At 32.0% G+C, this 23,532-nt stretch overlaps 1 protein-coding gene across 6 annotated transcripts in view; it reads right to left on the bottom strand.

Annotated features, from left to right (window-relative positions):
* Nucleotides 1–23,532, bottom strand: part of LOC130892488 (titin) — a 153,193-nt gene that overhangs the window by 114,979 nt on the left and 14,682 nt on the right. Inside the window, exons 4-6 of one of the 6 annotated variants that reach the window (XR_009059055.1) lie at nucleotides 8,296–8,440; nucleotides 7,210–7,871; nucleotides 5,911–6,071 (exon numbers count right to left, since the gene is read on the bottom strand). The exons of 3 other annotated variants lie outside the window; for them this stretch is intronic. The gene's annotated coding sequence lies outside the window, so the exon portion shown is untranslated. Of the gene's footprint in view, nucleotides 1–5,910; nucleotides 7,872–8,295; nucleotides 8,441–23,532 lie in introns of those variants that run through there. 2 more of the 6 variants (XR_009059053.1, XR_009059054.1) reach the window with 2 other exon arrangements.

The following is a 23,532-nucleotide window of genomic DNA, read 5'->3' as shown; positions in this document are numbered from 1 at the left end:
TCGATGCTTTTATAGGAGGAGGAGGAATAGTGATAATATAGGGTTCATACGATAAGAACTAAATTAAGTATCCTGTCGAGTATTTCACTCTCGTTATCTGGTGTCGCTTTCTCTTCTTGTATCCCTTCTCGAGAAAACAATAATACCAACTGGGGATCCGACAGTCATTCCTAGTACTCTCGGAAGAGTAATCAAAGTTGTGTGATTAGTTGAAGAGATGGAAATTGAATTTTCGATTTAGTATAACCAAAAGTTTGTTAGAATCTGTATTATAAAATTAAAATTGGATGTATGTTATTTCCGAGAATGAGCTAATCAAGAATTTATGAACCGCAGAATTTAATTAATATAGAAAATATGATTTTTAGAAAGAAACAACTCGAGTAGTTCGATTATAATTTTCACGAAATGTTTGTATGTTTTTTCACGTTGAACAATCGGAAAAGAGACAAGGGACCAATATAAGAAAATAGCTGCGGATGAAATGAAGCTCGCGTTATTTCCTATTTCGTTTTTGTATATTATACCCCGGTGACCGTTTCCAAATTGAGCCTAATTCTCGACTACGGAATTTTTTTAGTGGCGCTGACCTAAAAAGGTTGAAAACATTTAAAGAACGGAAAAGTCCTTTCAACGAGGACGTCACTGCGCGTGGTCTTTCATTCAGGGGCAATAATTTTTTCAGTATATTGCTCCTCTAGGGTCACTTTGTATACACGCGGGCCCTTATTGAGACTATTTATTTTTGCCGACGACAATTTATAGGGTTTCCGAAGTGGACGGTTGGTTTTCTTTTTTTTTTTTTTTTATTTACGGTGGATTAAACCGGAAAGATTCCCAAGGAAAATTGAGTTTCAGAACTTGAAATGATATTATCACATGATAACGTTTTGTTGGTAGATCGAACAAATCAGAAATTGGATTTTGTTTCGGTTTCCGAGATAAAAATTTTTCGAAACGTTGATTGGAAAGTCAAAACCTATATCTATAATTTATGCAATCATTAAAAAAATTATTTAGGAAGCTCACGAGTTGTTTAATTACATGTAAATTGAGGTATTCAAGAAGTACATCTTCGTACATTTCTCGAGATCAGTCATCGCTCACCCTCCTTCATTCGAGATCCATTTTCAGCTCGATTGATTTATACGAATCGTATTGAAATTGCAAACTGCATTTCTACATATGAATACATTCTAACCGAAACAGTTGTCGGAGGTAAATATTTAAAATAGACGATTTAAGGCAGTAGCTGATATTATAAATACATAATCAACGCATCATTTATATTATATAAATGATGATTTGATATTCCGGTAAAAAAGCGAAACGTCAACAAAGCATCGATCGAAAATCCATTAGACATAATAAAAAGCTTTTGATTATGAGATGAGGGAGGAAAGAAAAATTATTTTGTCGAAAATTTTCTCCTCGGTGAAGACTAAGTGGTTTTTGTTTAGAGCATTTTCAATTTCATTGACAAACGACGTAGTCTTCCGAAAATAATTGAACGTCGCAACAAATATTTTCACGAGAAAATTAGAATTGAATGTTGGTGCATATCTGAATTTACTTGTCGAGTTCTTTTCCATCCTCGTCGGTTGTATCTGATATACAAAGATAAACATTTCCGAATTTATACTTTAAAATATCTCTCGAGACAAACAGCCATTTAAGAAAGTTCAAACTGGCTGGCAAGTATATTGACCTGACGTTGATCCGAATAATACCATCGGAGTTATAAATAGACAACAGAAAATAACGTTTTATCTCTTCCTTCTTTCTATTTTATTTGCTATCGCTCGTACACATAATACCAAATCTGATGAGATTATGAGAAAACATTCTAGAACTAAGTTGAAGAGATGGCGAACGAACTTTTTTTATTTATGGCTTTATGAGAAAAAGTTATTTTCGAAAATAAATCGAGTTTATGATTCGGTATGGTTGTAAACTAATTTTATTGATAACGTGATCGTTCATAAAAGAAAAAGAAAAAAAAGTGGTCACCCTTTTAATCGTCTCCGATTGTTTTAACTTGTCGATCTCGTAATTGAAATATGGGGGAAAAACGTCGAGAATGTAATTTTCTAAAATCTCACTCTCGAATAAAATTTGCTCCCCGTAGGAAATACGGTCTTGAGTACACGAGTACTCCAAACTTCTCGACTCCCAACTACAATTTCACTGCCACTTCATATAAATTGCAGACTTAATACAGGCACGATTTTCGCAATGTTGGAAGTTTTGAAATTTCGAGTACGAATGCCTTAGATGGAGGTAGTTACAATGTTTGTTTGGAACAGATAAAGCTCTTTATAAATAGTAGAATCATTGTGGTACACTGGGTAATGTCAATATCATTTATTCTATGACAAAAGTTTCCATAGATTTATCAGATCTCGAGGGTGAATTTTGATTTTGCACAAATCGTTCTTCACAAGTTTCCTCTTTATTCTGATACTTCGCAAATTATTTTTATTCAAATATATACAGTCTGACTCGTCTAGATTGGAAACACATATTTCAAATACATAATGAGAAACATTCGGAAGAAGAATCTGAATGTTTCGTTTTTTATTATTTATTTCAAAATAACGGCGTTATCGTAATTTTTTCTGGGAACTTATTAATCTAAAACAAAACTAAATTGATCATTTTAACTGTTTAATAATGACATGAATAATTCTAATATGAAAATGGTAAATATTTTTTACTAGAAAATTTTGTGACTTTTTGACTGTTTTTTTCATCTCATCTACTATATCTCTAGTAGATAGAAATAATTTTTATAGTATTCATTAAGGGAAAACAGCTTGTATGTCGTACTATGTGGTATACGGATCGTATCTCCACTATCTTGTGTAATATAAGACTCGTAATAACATCTAGCTCTTCAACTAACGCCGGAGAGCTGCTTCGTCTTCGTGTAGCAATGCGGTAGTTTCAATTTCGTTGATTATAGTACTCTTCATGATTATGCAAGAGTTAGTCGGGTCACGTTTATTATCATCTTCAGTTGCGGAGTTTTAAGTAATTATAACATTTTAATATGAAAAAGAGAATAAGAGAAATAAAATAAACCATTTTTTCACGTGTGTGAATGTGTCCATCGAATTCATTTTAATTGTACATTTCACATTATAAGATAATGAAATTTTTGATCGTGTGACCTTGTTTTTGTTTTATTTTTATGTTTTGAAATTTCCATATGGGTGATTCCATTATAACTGTGATATTCAATATCCTGTATTGTTTTTTTGTACTAGTCATTAATTAATAATCAATTAATAAAAATTTTGTGTTAATTGAATAAGATATCTTAAGATATTTAAACATTATTTTTATACAATATAACTTGCCACTTAAAGAAAACTTATACTACATCACTTGAATGTCAGTACCGTGTCATGTCCATTCCTAGAATTTACCGATAAATTATTAATTTTTTTTGTCGTAACAAATGATTTAAACTAATTACCTTATAAATAAATTCTAATGTTTATGATCAAACTGAGGAAAATTGATGCACTTGTTGTTTAATATCTTAAGTTACCATGTCAGTACCGTGGATAAATGAGTCAGTACCGTGGAACTCAAAATCCGACATTTGTGTCTTGCTCGTGATACTTTGAAGTAGTAGTAAATTCCTCTTAGAGTTTTATTTTTACAGTAAAATAGATGGATAATATGATAAAAAAGTTAGAAAAGTTAAATTTTAAAATCTTGAAATTTTGAATACAAAAAATCACAGTTAGAACGGAATCACCCATATATAGATGGCCGCGCACTTCCCCAAATAAGGGATCCAATTCAATCCGAAATATTTTACATTCTTTTGTGCTTTGGGGTCTTGACTTAATTCTTTTAATTTGATGCATTCCTAAAGACATGAGGAGGAGATATTTCGACGCGAAGCGGGGTTGTAAAACGGAATCGTTGGGAATTTACCGAAAACCGACTTCCATTACGAAATTTTATATACCGAGCTTTAACCAAATTTTTGTGCATCGAACTGAAGAACGCTGTAAAGAGGAGTAAAAATTAATACGGAAATTGACAGTATAACTGATATTGTGATGGTAGCCAATTTAAAAAATCATATCGGTATACATTCTTATTTACTTTATATTTCTAGCTCCCTTTTAAAAAATAAAGAAACATTAAAACAGATCCGAAATAAACAAAATACGCTATATTTGAGGGGGGTTTTATTATTTGTGAGTTTTTAACTGAATTGTGATAACGAGTATTTTATAAAATTCTCTTTGTGCGCAATCATATTTTTTATGTATCAAACACTATCTTTTAGTGTTACTTATTTAGTATATCTTTCTATATATATACATTAAGTATTCTTGATATTGTTTATTCTCCAGCCAATTTTTTCATATTTTACTAGTCCATAACTTTTAGATACTTTTGACATTTTTCATACCATTTCGTTTGTTTTCCACTGCATTTTTCGCTTTTCAACTTTATATAATACGAGGTCTGACAATTAATTATTGATGAAACTGTGTTTATTATTTTCAAACGATCTAGCATTTCCGGAATAGTACTTCTGACAGCAGATTTGTAACAGTTGTTTGGGTGTCCTCGATTTTAGACGAAAGTAGCAGGATGATAACCCGGAATATAGGGTTGCTAATATAACAGAAAATCTTTCCGGAAGTCAAAAATTACGGAGCAATCGACGCTCAGGGGAGTGGTAGAGTACATTGTCGTGACGCAGTCAGATTCCTGATTCAAGTACAGCTAACGCTTTATGGACTACAGCTACTATTGACTTTGACGATGACAGTCTCATTGTCAGACCTCATATTGTATATATCATATACAGGGTGTTTCTATATTCGACCGACAACGCTTTACCACAGACAGATCTCAATAAATTATTTATTTTGATATAGGAATACGAACCGTGTTACGGGGACTAGTTTCTAAGATATATGGTATTCAAAATTTTAAATCAAAATCAAATATTTGCCTTTTGCAGATATAGTGACCAGTATTTTAACCAATGGCGTGCCGTCAGGGTAAGTTCTCGCGTGCTTGAAGACTGTTGTTTAGAGGCAAAAATTTCTACAACACCGTTGATTTTAGCTCCATAAAAGGTTATTAGTTTTTTAACTGATAATAATGAGGCAATTAGAAAAAATAATTTGCTCCAGTGGCGTAAAGAATAGGGGGATAAAAATGACAACTAACCCTGACAACACGCCACTGGTTGAATTTTTACAAACTTTGTTTATGTCGAAATATTAATTAAGGAGCATAATACTAGACACTAAATTTGTTAATGGCAAATTTTTGATTTTGATTTAAAATTTTGAACACCCTAGTCTCAGCAACTAGGCCCCCCGTAACACGGTTCGTATTCCTATATCAAAATGAATCATTTATTGAGATCTCTCTGTGATAGAGCGTTGGAGCGTAGAATATAGAAACACCATGTGTACTCATTTCCTATACTTCATATTGTTTGTTTTCCAGCAACTAGTGTCTTTGGTGGCATTATTTTTCAAATTATTGCAAATAATCTTTTTGTTTTTCAATCACTTTTAGCATCTCGACTTTTCGCTTTGAGGAGTGACCAGAAACTATTCTGCCAACCGCAAATATTCCTTCTAGGGTAACCAAAACCCATTGAGGAGAATAGGACACTGTCATTTTTTTAGGTATATCTTCCAACAGCCGTCAACAAACTACTAAGGTACGTTGCATAAGCATGCATTTGATAGCGGTGTTTCTGAAATATACTTGAAAAGTTAACGGCGTCATCTTCACATCGCGTTGCTTCCTTTCGGAGTAATTTTTAGACAAAGGTGAGATAGAAGAAAAATATTTCTGGTACTTGCGTTTGGGAGAAGATTTTCCGGCTATCAGGTAAAAGAGAACAAAAAAAACGCCATTAAGTAATATATCTATTTATTAACTAATTGATATAAATTTATACATGTTATTTTCAGGTTTATCCAAGACATGACAATTAGAAGAATATGGGAATATGGGAGACAACTGGAGTTACGAAATTGTTGCAGATATTATATATAATTATATACGTAGACCTACAAATGACGCCAAATTAAAAAAACCCCTTTTGAGGGTCCAAATTATTTATTTTTATGAAATAACCCCCTACCGGACAAAAGAAAAACCAAAAACGCCCCTAGAGGACAAATGCTGAACTAATTAGTTCGCGGGTTGTCCACCAGGGTGCGCTCTAAAAAACGATACTTTTTTATCTGTTAAAAAGTTAAAAGCCGCTCCGGTTCCAGGGTATTTCGATTCCCCTCCACGAGCTGGTTCGCGGCAAGAGCTAGACGTGAAGGATCCTTTCCATGGGTCTCCTCCACGTCAAGAGCCGCGCACCGGTTGACCCCATGAAGGGGCAGCTTTGACCATTTGTTCAAGATGCTATTTCAGTCTTTTTGGAACAAGTTGTTTGACAAAGGCAACGGAGAAATGTCATAGGCGTACCTATGGGGTTGTTGTAAATAATAAAAATATCAAGAGTATCTTCATATTTTTATGATTTACAACCATCGGGACGACCTATGACATTTCTTCAATGCCCGTTCAGAAGCGTGAGTAGTAGTTAATGAATAAAGGGGGGGCACATGTTACAGAGAGTATTTGAAAATAGTCACAGTTCAATAAAGGGGCTTTGCATCAAGTCCCCCTCTTAAATAGTAACCTCCCACAAATACCAAGGTAGATATTAAAACAGAGACGTCCTCACAATTGTTTGTTTTAAACGCCGAATGCAGTGGCGTGTAAAAAAGGTTTGAATAGTAGTATGAATTGAATGTTGAGAAACAACCCGTACATGACGTCTCAGAAATAAATAACATACGCACGCTTCTGTCTTCTATTCTTTTATCTGCTATCCAAAAAGAAGCAGGTTCTTAAGATGTTTAATTATTGTTAATTGAAAATAAATCATAACTAACCCTAAAATCCGATATTAACGGATTTTATTGAAATAAACACCTTGGAACTTTGTCCTTTTCGAATACCTGTTAGGAGAATGAAGATGTAAGACCTTGCTAAGCGTTGAAGAAATGGTTGCCAATTTAACGAAAATCACCACAGCTTCCAATTACTAATGGTCGCCGCAGTCATATCGTTAACATGGTTTCACACACCCCCACACATACACAATCATACATTGTACTGTATACATGGGGTTACAAACAAACATACCGGCAACTTCCAATTACTAATGGTCGTATTCGAAATGCCCATCTCCAAACCTATGTATGCGTCTTCGTACTGTATAAATAAAAATACAAATCGACATAATCAGAGACTTCCAATTACTAACGGTCGTAACTGATTATGCCAATCTTCATTTTTTGTATTTGCAAATTCCATTCCTGAAATATACAAAGTGCAAATGAACGAATAATTTGAAATCTTACTACTAAAATACATTATCAATTATTATCATGAATTTACAATAATCAAGAGAAAAAAGAAACCATGAAATGTACAAACATTAACAATTATTATCAAGAATAAACAGTCGAAATATAAGAAAATAACAAATTTGTAAGTACTTACAAATAATAAAAATTTGAAATAAAAATATATTTTACAAACTATCAAATTTGAAATCGATAATATGTTTTGTTCATCTTCTCAACTGAAATTTTTTGGAGAAAAATAAAAAATTGATTTAATGAAAGGTTAATGAAATTTACTATTAGTATTGATATCATAAAAAATAATTTCGAGTCCCAGAAAAAGTGTTCATTACAAAGATAAATATAAATTTTTAAAAAATTTCAAAGCATACAAAAATTCCTAATTAATAATTTTTCATAATGAAATGTACCCATGCGATGCTACCATCTTCATAATTTCTGAAAAGTGATAAAAAAGATAATAAATATCTATTTTGAAAATGATTATTTTAAAAATATCGATTACATTCATAATTTCTTTATATATTTGATAATTCCATATGATATTAATCAGTGAAAATATAACAAAAATAGTTTCAAGTCCGCTCCTGGCATTGCGCGAATAATTTGATGATATTTAAAAATTTTACTGAAATATTTATTATGGACACCAATATTTGGCGCGCCCACCAATTAATAGACACGTTCTCGCCAAATAATCGAATAGAACTTAATCGAATAAAATAACAGATTTTTAAAAGCAACGAAAAATGTTACGACATAAAAATTGTACGATCAAAGTGGTTACACAAACATGGAAGTATATTTTTATTAAATTTTTTTATATAAGTTCGCATATAATATTAACAATAGAAAGACTTACCTGCTACGCTACCAACAACACTTAACAAACAAGAATACACTTATGTTAAGTTTAAGAGTCACATGAAAAGCGTCTTTAAGGATACGAAAAAAACTCAAATTCTAAGAATCTTCATGGATATACCACGTCCGTTTGGAATTTAAATCTAAAAAAAAAGAACAAAAATAAAATAAAATATAAAGGAATTAGAGACCGATGAGATCTTTAAATCAGATCCCAATTATTTCAATCTTTAACCAAAAAATTATGTATCACTTAATCATACGAGGGTGATTAAAAAATTCAGCACCATAAACGAGACTTGGGTATACCACTATATTCCAGAGATTAATAGCGCGTCTATGGATTGGAGGAAGAAAAGGGCGCTAGGGCAGTAGGAAAGGTGTTAAAAACGCGCATTATTATAGTAACCTCCTAAAAAACACGGTGAAACCTGTCTACAGATCAACACTCTTACAGTTCTGATTGGTCCCCATGCGACTGTGATTCTAAAGCAATGCGGAGGCAAAATACTCTCTCTGTAACTAAATATATCAGAATTCAGGTTATATTTAAATCTTCCTCGTATATTATCGAAGTTGTCAATGAAATATTGAAAAAATTTCCTATTGAATATTTCTGAAATTAGTATTTCCGAAATTATCAAAAAAAAAACAAATATAAATGGGAAAAGTTGGAAAAATTATCTAACGACATTTACGAATGAAGTATCAGCGTCGAGCAATTTTTTCTTCATCAGTATCATCCGTTTTGACATTAATTGATCAACCCTCTGCGAACGCGGAGTTTTTCAATCAGATATATTGGAGATAGACGATGACAGTTTAGTGAAGCTATCAATTTCTATAACAAATAATATACCGGGAAAAAGCTACAGCTATTTATCATTTATTTTTATAACCGATTATGTGTATTATGTGCAAAAAATAATAATAAAATAAATACGATACTTGACGAGAATCCATCCACGTCGTTTAAAAATAAATTCGTTTCACTAGAATTGTTATATGGAAAAGTGACCCGCAATCATAATAATCGCGATCTCGACGATTTCCCATTCATTTCCTATTTCACCCAGGAAGTACGTGCCCCGAACGGGAAACGACTACTATCGACCAACACCGATCGTATTATATAAAGATTCTTATCAGAATATGGTAATTGGTTTTTCTCTACCGGGACTTTGATCTGGATACTATTTATTTTTCTCCTTTTTTTTTCTCGATTCTTCCATCGGAATTGCTATTTGGAATTGAATTTCCCACATAAAGCAAACACAATGTTTTTAAACTGTTCTCAGAAGAATAAAAGTTCTGTAAAGTAAAAATATTGAACCAACTCGTAAACGAATTCCGCTACATCTACGATTGTTAGTCCCCCGTATTATGGAAAAGGAAAATGACGCATAAGTTACCGCAATTATCAATTCCTACATTGCTTGTACATCGTTAACGAGATATAGTTACGAAGAAAAATAACATAAAAGGGAATTACAAGTAAGGACGAAACGCCCCTGGACTTTAAATCCTTGATGAATGAAATACGAAAATATATATGTATATAGTTATTAGGTGCTTTCATGGAAAAGTCTTTTTCGTTTTCGAACATAATATAAAAAAAAATAGAATATTTTTTTTTAATAAAAGCATCGTTTTGTAATTAAAATTATTTAATACGAAAAGCTACGGTTTGAAAGAGGAAATTAATAAATAATTGAATACCTCGAGGACGACAAGCATTCATCGAGTATGTTGATTGGAAATGAAGTTTTGGACTCATCCGATCTTCCGTCATAAATGTATACCAAAGCAACCCCAGGGGCTCTGTTTGTTCCGTTTCCTCTCATAATTATCGACCAACTTTAGTAGTAGTAAATTATCAAAAAAACTTGTGTCGAAAATAATTATATTTTCGATGTAAAGTATGTAAATTTGATCGATTTACAAGATTTCATGAATATTCACCATGGAAGATATTCATTCAGACAACATGTCACGTTGACGATGAAAGGTCTCTTTATTATGATATGTGGTAAAGCGTGTATAGCCGGTTTGATATGTGCGAATATCAAATGACAAATATTCGCAATTATACCTGTCTGCGTCTCCCACGTTTCGTCGAAATTGAAATGCACTCATGAGGATATGAGGATAATTGAAATCCTAATTATAAATCAGTCAACAACAATGAAAAATGCTAATCGGTTTTGTTCCGATATTTATCAAAATACGATTCGACATTGTATGATTTTCTTTCTAAATCAAGATTTAAAACTGCATTTTCTCACTGTCTTTATTCACGTAAAGTGCATTACTCTGTATAATATGTGGAGTTCAAATCAAAATAACAGTTACTGCATACCGAAATAGTTTAGAGCCTTGAAATATGCATATAAATAGGAGAAAAGGTACATCTAGAAACTACTTTGTATTCTTGATGTTTGTAATCGAAAAAAGTGTACAGCGTCCTGCATTTACACTAAAATCACAATAACGTAAGCTTGAAGTATTTATACGACTCAAAACTCTTGGGAATAAAACATTGTATGAACCCTGTATATTTCCAGTGAAATTTATTTTTATTTTGTCAAATATTAGCATAAAATTATATTGAACTTTTTATATAACGCGGAAATTGCGATTTATTTTTCAACAAAGTCTCCTTCTAGACCAATAATGTCCCAATTTTTCAACCAGTTCTCTCGAAACTTACAAAATGAACCTTTATACTAAACTTAAATTTCTGCCTGATAAATGTCTTTTTTTAAACTTTGGACACCGCAAAATTCACAAGGAACTTAATCTGGAAAATACAGTTGATTGGGAAAGAATTCGTAGCCTACGAAAGCTAAACCTCATTTTGCGAAAGAATTTGGTAGTATTGAATTCCTACCACATCCAACGTTAAATCCAGACTTATTATCATCAGATTACTATTTATTCATCATTTAAAAGTGTTGTTGGAAATTTAGTGCATCTAAACCCAACGAATGCTCTCACAAAGGCCTCAAAAAACTAGTTGTTACTTGAGTTAATATCATAGAATTCGATGTACTATATTTCGAATGTTAAGGCTTTCTTCAGATCCTTTTGTTAAAATTCTAAGTGATAAGGCCAAGAACAAGACTGAAGGTTATTCCAAAACAAAGGAAAACTGTTCGTTGCAAAACTTACCAATACAGAGCTTCTTTTGGAAGCTCTTAGGAACCGTCTATCTACCATACTATCACGTCTGTTTCCAGTTCAAGCAGAATAGTATGTTACACTGATAAAATTCCTTTGTCTATCAGGATTATTAGATTCATTAGACAGTTTACAATTCGTCCAGAAATAGTATCAAATATAAGTGTGAATCAATGGCGAATCTAATTTAGAATCACGTATATTTTTGAAAGTAAGTTGTAATGGATTCTACAAAATGTATGTTCAAAGTAAAAACCATCCGACATTTACGTAATGGCGCCTATTAGGAACATAAACATTTCTTCCTAAATGTAACGGAATATAAAATCAAAGAGAATCCAAAATTATGTTAATAGCTTCTCGTATTTTAGCATCGATCCGTATTAGTCTTTTTTTTTTAGGTTAAATCAATTTAAAAACATTCCGGTAGGTTAAACTTTATTTTTAGATACCCGGTGTACCAATGAAAATAACTATATACGAGGACAACTCAAATATGAGTTTTTGATAGAATTAATAAAAGATTTTTATCTACGTGGTTTGAAAAAACATATCACCTTGTGCGTGGATATTTTTCAGATAAAAGACGTAGTTGAGTGACAACGTTGATTCTAGCTTATCCATAAAATCGAGTGCGTCGTCTCTTTTGTTTTACACCATCGAGAAGAGTGAACGGCCCTATAAATCTTTTCGAGGACCTTCAATCACGAACAGAGATTCGAATGTGCAGGAACAAGTCCTTCGGTATTTTCATATACAAAAGGATCGTTGTAGAAAAGCTCGCTGGACTTGATGGGCAGTCAAAAACTGCTTTATATAATATAAAAAAATCATTACAAAAGAAAAAGGATCATCGAAGAATAAAAATTAATGTGGGAGGTACTAAAAATCGACGGTATGGGTGATTTGAGTGTATTAGTCTGTTTTTTATTTGTTTTGTACTCATTTTATGATTAAACGATAAAAGTTTCTTTCAACTTTTACCAGGAAGAGAAAATACGCGATAATTTTTGGAAAATATGACCAATTGAAAGCATTTTTTCTCAAAATTTACTTAATTATCAATGAAAATTATAAAAGCATTGGATAATTTCCAAAAACATGATTACGAGGACGGTTCTTCATTGTAGGATAATCTTCAATCACCGAGCTATTTCTTTAAGTTTAGAAAAACAGAAAATAATCCAAGGGGGATGTATCTAGCAAATAGGCATTGTCTTGATGATACAAACTTTTTTCTTAACCAAAAGCGGCCGTATTTGCTTGATTCCCTCACAAAACCTTTGCAAGCAGATGGAACGTTTTTTACCTTCATTGGAGTCTGTTCTACCTTTCCAATCGTTCATTTGTTTCGATGGATCCATGGTTTTATTTCTGTGAAACACTCGATGGAAACATCTTCACGACGCTGTTTATGTTCTATTTTGAACACCCATCGCGCAGCTTTTCCTGTCCAAAATTTCAGTTAATATGCGATGTACTGCACTTTTTGGAATGTCTATTATGTCTGCTAGATCGTGCAATTTCAGTCGAGGATCATCCACTACCGTTTCTTGGATTTTCTTCAACACTTCTTGACTTTTAACCTCATTTGACCGACCACGTGATGCTGGTCTTGTGTGATTTTCTTCAGGGCTTCAGCATTCCAATAACGTCTCCTTTGTGTAGCTTTCTTTGTCTTGATGAAGTGATTCATAATGATGAAAACGGCGTATTTTTTCTATAATTCTAATCAACCCTTAGATAGATCAAATTTATAGTAAAGGAAAAAACCTGTTTCGAACACAAACTTCTCAATCTAAGTATTAAAAAAGTTATAAAAATCTATTAGCAGTTCTACTAGACGTCCTGTCTTTCATTTTGTTGACTACACGGTATTTATACTTAGATTTGTCAAACCAAAGCCCTTTTCAAGTTATAATCTTTTCCAGGACATTTTGAGGTTAGTTGTTCGTTTTGGACTATAAACACTCAATTGATTGAGTCTGTGGAGGATTTAGCGTAGACATTCAAGATGATGGTTGATTTTTTGACTGTCCCGATACCTTTGACATTATTAAGTATCGAGGTTGATAATTATCCACATAATTATTGCTGAGGGTTCTCTCGTTATGTTTGAATTCATCCCTTATATGAACAGCAATATATTTATAGCAAAATTTCCGGAATAATAATAACACATTGTATATAATTAACAATATAATTCTAACGATAGAAATAACCAGAAGGACGGAACAAAACGCAAACAAAAACCGGGCGTTTCGTAATAAAACGATGTAATTTTCAGGAATTATGTAGACGTTGGCAAAAACAATATAATCCACTAAATAATGGGTTGAAGTAGAGGCGAACAGTAAAAGTTATTTTACAACCGATGTCATATTCAGAAAACAACATTTGTCTACTGTTGTAATGGTCTCACGTGTTTATTGTGATATAGTAGACGTGGATTCATATTCGTTTATCACAAATGATATTAAGTAAAGATTTCGTCGACCAGTGTATAATATTTTCCCAATTTATACTTAATTATTAATTAAATTCATTGACGTACTTTAAAATATACCGTATGTCTAAGCAAATTAAACGTTTTCCTGGAAATAATTTGTGAAGTTCTGGAAACTATAATCGCTATAATATGAGTAGTTTGAGCTTTGTCTCTATTCCCCGATGGAACGTATGCCGTAATGTTCGGAAAAACTCGAAATTTTTGAACTATTTTAGTCGAGTATTATGCGAACTTATTCAGCGAAGAAATTAAGCAAAAACGGCAGCATTTGGCTAAGAATTAAAGTTTGAATTGCTACCTCATACCCCCTATTCGCCAGATTTAGCCCCCTCGGATTATTTTCTATTCCCAGATTGTAAAATATGGCTAGTTGGTTGAAAGATTTTTCAATAATGAAGAGGTGATGAGACGATTTTTATTATAAAAAGAGTATCGAACTTATTAGAAGATTACATTGAAAATTTTTATGTTTTCTTTGTTGGACCAGGTACTTCTGGCACGATCCTCGTATATGTTTCTAAATCGTCTCGATTTTAATGTTTTTCTGATTTAAAACTAGTTTTTCTATATATTATGGGAATAAAAAAAAAAGAATACTTATATTGGTTTCAGGGCTTTAAATGTTCATGAAAATGCACACACAAGTCATAAATATTATTTTAAGTTACTTAACATTCAAGAATTATCAGTTGTAAATAATTTTTTGTCTAAGTATAATTTGAGTATGTACATAAAATTTTCTATTTTCTAGAGCCTATATGAAAACATTTAAAGTCAGAAAACCATATGAAATCTTTAAGTGAGATAAAAAATTAAAAACAAACAATTTTCAATTTTTTTTCGAAAATGTTCGTTTTTTTTTGTTTAGATTAACAAAAAAATATATGAATTGCGTTTGATGTTTTGTAAAAAGTTGTGAACGATTATATCTCAATAAGTGCATTTATGACCACATTTAAAGTCCTAAAACCATATAAAATCTCCAAGTGAGATATTTTCCAAATTTTTTTTCATAAATCCGCCTTAAAAACTAAGATTAAAAAAATTCATCGAAATCGGATGATTTTCAACAAATCAAAAGAAATAAGAAATTAAAGAAATGTATATTCATGATTATATAAGTTATAATAAACAATGGGTTGCATTTAAAATGAGAAAGTTGGTATTTACCACTGTCAAACGAAACATCCTGTATAAACTACACCAATACTCACAATTACACTGTTTGACGCGCGTTTCGATAGCCAAGTTATCGTCTTCAGAGACTGAAAGTAAACTAAAACATAGTCACTTGCTTCACCTGTTTTATACTAAATTTTCTCACCAATTAACCTAAAATTAATTCCAGCGGGAATCTTCACATTTATTCCTTGGCTACTAAACTATAAAGTGGGCTGTGAAGAATTGACCCTTTGTCTCTTTCACATTCCCCTTTACATCTAGCAATTTCTATGCTTTCAAATGCATCCAACAATTGATTATTCGAAACATTTTTAAACAAATTTTACATTATTAATATTTATATCATGATTATGACCTATGTGCTCTATTTCTATATATAAACAACTCAACAGGCCTGAAGGCTTGGAGTCGTTATACAGCTTTCCTTAAACTATTTTTCTTAATGGCTGCCTCATGCCAGCTCTTTATTCTTATTCCTTTTAAATCTTCTCTACATGCTTCTATCAATTTTTCCGTTCCTTCTCCCCTTAACAAGGATCTTTTCAACAAACCATCTTCGCCTGAGGCTTCCTTCGACAGCTACTTCAATCTCGATGTTATTTAGTGTCATATTTACCGAATGTAATATTTTCTTCAGTATGAAAATTGACTTTTCCTTTCTAAAACCCCCCTTGATACCCTACCAAATTATATATTCGCTTCCTTAACGATTCACCACCTTATAACTTCTATTGGAATCCTTTCTTTATGCTTTTTAACCCGGACAATAGCGGATCTCTTAGTCTGTCCAATATACTTTCCGTAACAGTCACCAAATTTGGTTTTTCCAACAATTGTTTTAATGTATTTTTCGATTTATAAACCAATTTAAAACACACTCTGTTAAATAATCCTTCCAACCCTTTTGTATAGAAAGAATTGAACTGTATCAGGAATTAATTTACGCGGGAAAATTTCGTATAAAACAAGTGAAGCAAGTGATTATGTTTAAGTTTACGTTCCACAGTGTTGGTAAATATTTTACGTAAGAAAACATGAACTGTAATTCATAAAATTAACTACAATACATTGAAATTCAAAAATTTAGTTTAACAACTACAAATCAACTTCAAATAACGATACGTTCGTATGTACAGTTATGATCATAAATTAATTTAACACTTCCACCGTCTTCTTGGATGTAAGAACCGTCGAGGATTCGCAAACATTGGCAAGAAATTGGATTATCCAGCAGATAAACGATTTTCGTAGACATCTTAACGTTCTCGATAACATCGTCAGGCAAACATATAAATTTATTCGAATTTAAATACAAAACGCTGTATTCGTTGATACCGTGAAATAGATCGCTGATTGTATTCAATTTATTCGATTCCAGATGCAAATTTATCGGATTTTTGAAAGCGAATGTACTAGGATCGACGTCTATTATTTCATTATGTCCCAAATAAATCGTAATCGGTTCCGAATGCGAAAGTTGTAATCGAGAAAACGTAGTTGTCGCTATTAATTCGAATTCGTTATATCTCAAATCAACTAATTTCAATAGAACATTCTCGATTAACAAATTTTGATCTAGTTGTTTCAGTTTATTTCTATCTAAATATAATTTCTTCAGATTCGGTAAACCGTTAAACGCTCTGGATCCTATCGAGTTTATCCTGTTTCCAGAGAGATATAAATATTGTAAAGCTTCCAGATTGTTAAAACTCCCATCGACGATTTCTGATATCTTATTAACCGCCAGTGATAATTCGGTCAAATTTGAAACTTTTTGGAAAACGTTCGCTTGAATTTTCGATATATTAGCGTTTATTAAACTTAATATCTCGAGTTTTGGGAAATTTTTGATCATACCTTCGCATAAATCGGTTACGTTCGATTTTTCCACGTGTATTATTTCGAATTTGTCCATTTCGTAGAAACTTCCTATATATCTGAATCCTTCCGATTTTTTCGATTTGTATAATCTAGCTGTTATATCGTTTAAGGCATCTTTATTTTCACAAAAACTATTAACTTCGTTTACGACACACAAAATTAACGATAATTTAATTATTTTAAAGTAGATCATGATTGTTTGGATTCGTTTTGTAAACTGAATTATTTTCAAAACCTAATTTTGTTTTTGAGATAAACTCTTCAAAGGTTACGATAAAATAATTATGTCACGGTTCGATTATAATGTTGAAATTAGTAATATATTCGATGCGAAATATTATGATGACCGTTAATTCGGAATATACAGGATTTCCCAGAAATTACATTACCATGCAAAAGTTTTCGCCATTTATTAAATTTCAAAACTAAACTAAATTATTTCTTCGGGGTTTATGATTGTTGGTACTGCGATTTATATTTTTAGACCAAGTTCGTTTACGAATTGTTTTTTTTTCTCGCATATTCAGACTTGTATGTTTTAAATTGGAAAAACCAAGGAAATATCTTCATAATGTAACCACCGGGAAATTCGGCAATTAAACAATTTCAAGGTCGCCTCGAAACACCACAACCGCTGAATTGATCAATAAATATGATGACGGGTCTATAGATAGTAGCTCAGATCAATAAATAACCTTTGATCAATGATCTAACTTTGAGTACTGAAGCTGATCTTCTTAAAAAATCAAAATATTAGTCTGCGACTACACACTCCCATTGTTGACATTCTGGAGTCAGTCGGCGTTGTGCTACAGCCACGTAAACATGTTCGCCATTATTGATGCAAGTATTTCGAACATGTCACGTTGATATTCTTTTTTTTTATTAAAATATATTAAAAATAATTAGTTTTACTTTTTTTTCAATTCTGGGAACAGAAAATAATCCGAGGGGGATAAATTCGGCTAATAGGGTGCATTAGGTAGTTATTCAACTGATGCATTGTCGTGATGAAACAAAACTTGAAAATAGTTGAAAATAAGGAGGTAGTTGGGCGAAACTAACATCATTGTTAGATGTATATCGATCTCGAAGACTGAAAGAAGATGAAAAGAATGAATGAAGTTTCATTAAATTTGGATTTTCAACAAGAATAATCTGAATATTTTCAAAAACTAAATCGATATTGATTTATCTTACATACTAAAACAAGCACGGAATTCAATCAGTTAATCCTTTTTCAAAAGGAAAATCTTTTCAAAAACAATCACTAATACTGGAATATATTCCAAAATCTCCCAATTCGGTTTTTTTTTGAAAAAAAAAAGTAGATATCTGCCTTTTTCGCTTTGCGTCAAACATATGCTAGTTAAAAATTATCGTTAATATTAAAGAAGAAGAAAAAAGGGCTGAATTTACTGCCTCACTCAATCAAATGTCTCAAATTGAGTTTTGCGCTGTCAAAATTTTTGACTAAATTAAAATTAACACCAAGACAAATCAAAAACAGAATTGACGCTATTCAAAGTGAGTTTTTAACAATTAAAAATTGTTTCGTTTGAAACGAAAACCTCAAGACTTTTAAACAGCTTTCCTCGAATTATTATTGTGCCAAGATTCAAAAAAATTAGTTGAACGGACACTTCAAGGGTGAATTTGAGGGGGTTGAGAAGGTTTTGGGGTTTCGATTATCTTCATCATCAAGTTTCAGAAAAACTGGACGAAGTTCTATATCTCTTCGGGGGTGCAACTGCCTCAAATCGTCAAGTTTTGAGCTTCTGCTTTGTGTCGGATTCAATTTTTATTTGTTTCTTCTAGAAACTTTCGATTCCTTATTTTAAATTGTGGTATTTGGAAAAAAAGCGTGAATTTTAATACGCACTGTGTGATGAGAAAAAACAGCTTTTAGGAAAAGCGTTTTTTAGACGACGCCATCGAAAATAGGAAAAGGGCAATAAATATGTTTCCTGCCATTTTCATTCTTATAGTGGAAAATGCATAAATCTAATGTCATTTCCTTTGGGTTACGATTGTGATAGGGGTTGAACAGATTCTCTGGAGATATTCATGCTTCATATAACACGAGAGAAAATGATACGCACGAAAAAAAAATAATAAAATATAATCAGTTATTTCAATCGATATTTTTCAAAAAAATTCTGTACTTGATCTATCTAAATCTGAATTTCACCCGGTTAGTTTCATTACGTTAATATAGAAAGAAAACTCTATACAACTCACCCTCTTTTAAAGTAAAATTACAGATTATTCAGGAAAATAACAACCCTTAAAATATTGAAGCTGCATTTTTTCCAATGCATTGAAAATCTTCACGTTATTTATAACAGGGTTTGTTCTGAAAGTAGTAGGATTAATCTGGGCACGTACGATTGTAGAAGAGGTACAAAAAAATCAGCAGTCTACTCCAGGTATTTTTATTTTCAACCCTTGTTTACTGGAGCAGCTATCCGCGATAAAATTTTGTGTAAAGCTTGGTAAAGAAACTCATGACGTGATTAAGGAGGCCTACGGTGATGTTTTTGATTTGAACAAGCTCTTCCAAGAAACTGAGGAAAATAGAAGCCCTTCGACTAGCAAAACTAATTAAATTGAGTGAAAAATTTAGTTTCAGCTTGCTCAGAAGCTCTCAGAAGATGATCCTCACTGGATTCAGACAAAACAGACCATGAGCTACCAGAAAATTCACGTTTTGGTAGGAATCGTTAGAGTATGATTTGGGAGATGAATATTTGGTTCAAACATGATACTACACCACCACATTATAGTTTTAAAAGGTTCGTATGAAGGTGGATTGGAAGTTTCGATGGATTGGCCACCTAAATCATCTGATCTTACCCCCTTGCACTTTTTAGCGGAACTGTTTGACGTGTTTTTATATTTGTTTCAAAAATTATATTTGCACGTTTGGTGTTAATCGAAAAATGTTATTTCTACAAGTATATTAAGTGATTTCCAACGTTGATTAATATCCGTGAGGAAAAGTGAAATTTTAATGGAACAAATTCATTGAATCGTTAAATATAAATAAATTACTTGAGGGTAGAATGATATATTTACGACTAACCAACAAAAGGGGTGCGTTTTTTTCTGTCGAAACGTTTTATATCCGCTTGACCTGTTTATAAAGAATTCCAACGAACTATGTTCTGTTTCCGGTTTATTTCCAAACATTAGTTTTAATTATACATTTCAAGTATGGAATTTATGTAAAATTTACTTAACCATAAAAAGTTATTTCGCATGAAAAGCTCAAAGAAACAGTCAAAAGAAGAGTTGCTTGCCTCAAAGAGGTTCCTGGATTATCCAGATTCATCCTAATGCAAGATAATGCCCGTCCATACACTACAGGATGTTGAAATTACATCTATGGGTTGACCACTGGATTTAAATCATTTATGGAGTTGAGAAAAAACTTTGGACTATAAATACTGTACCAACTATGAAATATACTTTTAAAACGGCCTTCGTAACTTCAAAATTATTTGAGCAGTGATAAAACGAGTGATTGGAACCTGTTATTAGGACCAGGGAAGGAAACTCTGATTATTGATAGGTTAATTTCGAATAATTTATTATTTTGACCAATTTAAGTTTGTATTTTCTTTATTGTTAAATATAAACTTTTTTCATTGTTTAAAATTCCATCTCGTTTCATAATTTTTAACTCAATAGCGGATCATTCAAACCAAGTTGAAGTTGAATCAATTTTTTTTCACAACAATAATCGATTCAATATGTAAATCGATTTTAATTAATAAATATGAAGTTTCACATTCTGGGTTTACAAACTTCGCATACACTCTAAAATCAACAATTGAATGAGCCTGAGGTGCATTAAGGGAGTTGTTTTCGTACACGTGAATGCAAAAGCTTTTTTCCTTAATATTAGAGACATTGTGTATCGAAATTCGATCTTATTCTAAGGACTCTTCGCTAACTAACTAAATCCAATAAAAGGATCTGGGATGTGGATGGCACAATCAGTAAATTGAACCATTTAGTGAAGTGCTCGTTAAGACCGGGCTTAATGAGTGTCAAGAAGCTAAAGTAGTTAAATGTTCCGGAAATAACAGCCGGAAATATAAATATATACGGGATTTTTCCGGTTTTATGTTAGAATTGGGGAAATAAAAAGGGTTGGAACGATCTATAAAACATAATTAATATGGATTTTAATTCAAAATAACTTATTTTATTTAGAATTGAAAAAAGGAAAATGTATTGTGGGTTGGAGGAGAGAGATCAAACGGAAACAACGAAAGGCTACGTATGTTTTGTTTGGAGGTAAATTTTTTCATTGTTCAATGGATTGCAAAAAACGGGAAAATTTTATCATGCGAAAGAAAAGTTTCACCTTTCAATAGAAAGTTTATTACGAAACTGTTCATGTTATATTGATTAATATAAAGGGTGGTTCAAAAAAGGTTCTAGGATAGATAGAAAACTGAAAAATATTTGGGGTTTGCTCAATAAAAAACTATTAAATATACTGTGTATAATTTTTTTATCTTTAACGCCCTTTTTGAAACACCCTGTATTTATAATGAGAATCTTTTGATTCATCATTTTTTTTATATTTTGTACTGGGTGGGAAATAAATTTCCATCCGTTCCTACGTCTTTTCAACGTCCTGGAACAGTTGAAGGCAAACGGTTATTGTTAGTATGAGATTTGTTGACAAAAATTCACCCCAATAATCACGATTTAGCCTTCTACGACTTTATAAATTTCCCAAAATTGAATCATACCTCAAAAAGAACTCATAATGATGCTTCGTTGCACAAATACTTCAATACCTCATCCACTATATTCACCTGATCTGATTCCCTTCGATTTCTTTCCGAAACTTGGAAAAACGACGTTGTAGGAAGGGATTTTAGCTAAATGAGGGAGTAAGTCGACAGTAGCAGTCTTAAAATTGCGCACAAAAAGTATGGTTGAAACTGCGGTAGCAATTTTGTCAGAAAACTCTTTTCAAGCTTTTTTTATTCACTACAATGCACCGGTCAATTCTTTATTGTTAAATTTGAGATTTTTTGACAAAAATTTACCCTAATAATCATGATTCAGCCTTCTACGACTTTTTAAATTTCCCAAAATTGAGTCACACCTCAAAAAGAGCTCGCGATGATGCTTCGTCCCACTAAATGCTTCATGACCTCATGATCTGATTCACCTGATCTGATTCCCTCCGATTTCTTTCGGAAACTTAGAAAAACGACGTGGTGGGAAGCGATTTTAGCTAAATGAGGAATTCTTCTCAACACTGAGGATTAATTTTGAAATTTACTAATATTTTCGTGACATTTTACATTAATCGAATTACTTGAATCTCTGCTATTTTAAAGTTCGTCTAAAATAATTAATATTCGATATTTCGTGCTTAGCTCTAAAATTAATTTTGAACTAATATTAAGTTATGAAGTTTAATACAAAGTTGATGTTTTTTTTTGGTTACTTTTTATAATAAACTTGGAGGAAACTTGCCGTCGAAGTTTTTATACGAGAAAATCGGAAATTAAGCCGACTCTGTGCATAATCAAATTAAAACATTTACTTTTTATGGATCCAATAGGTTAAATGCGCTTCCCCGGAAGCGCATTTTTATCTTCCTACTCGTAATTATAATACGAGGAAGGTCCAAGAAGTGCCTGGCCTAATAAAAAAAACACAAAAATTTTGGAGAAATGTTCGATACCCTTTTTTTAACTGGGAATAGAAAATAATCCGAGGGAGCCAAATCTGCCGAATTCGGGCTTTAATTCATTAACTTTGGCCTTTGCAATACCGGATGTGTGAGCTGGTGCATTGTAGTGATGAAACAACATTTTATTTTTAGCCAAAAAACCGACGCCACGAACTAATACAAGTTTTCGATTTTTTAATGATCTCTTATAACTACGAGCTGCACAGAATAATAAAAAAAGTTTCGAACTGTTTAAAAACCCTACATATTGAAGATAACAGTCGCATCATAAGATTTTTACTTAATAAAAGATAGAAATTTTGTTTTATTTGAATTGGTACACCCTGTATATATTTTTAACACTTAATATCATTGCACATCATTGGTAATTAAGTTACCTCGAGTTAGCGAAGTTTCTCAAATGAGAATACAAGATTTTCCTGTTTCTCAACATTATTAAATATCAAATGAATTTACTGAAGTAGACGAGCTCTTGTCAGCACAATAAAACTTCTAAGTTTCAAGTTCTAACTTGTTCTGAATGAATCTAAGAAGGAATAAACACATAACTATACATGAACACTCTAATTAGATCGAAAGTTTCGCGAAATTCAGCGGTTTTGTTCAATAACAACGATAAAGAAATTATTTTAGTAACGTCGTACTTGAGAAAAAAAATCGACATCCCTGCAATCGCAAAACTGAACTCGAAATTATATTTTTCTCAAAAAATCTTAATCAGGTTCAAAATATTTGCAAATCATTTATTATAAACT

Source organism: Diorhabda carinulata, chromosome 4 (assembly GCF_026250575.1).
Source record: "Diorhabda carinulata isolate Delta chromosome 4, icDioCari1.1, whole genome shotgun sequence".
Classification (NCBI taxonomy): Eukaryota; Metazoa; Arthropoda; class Insecta; order Coleoptera; family Chrysomelidae; genus Diorhabda; species Diorhabda carinulata.
This window is presented reverse-complemented; position numbering and strand designations above follow the sequence as displayed.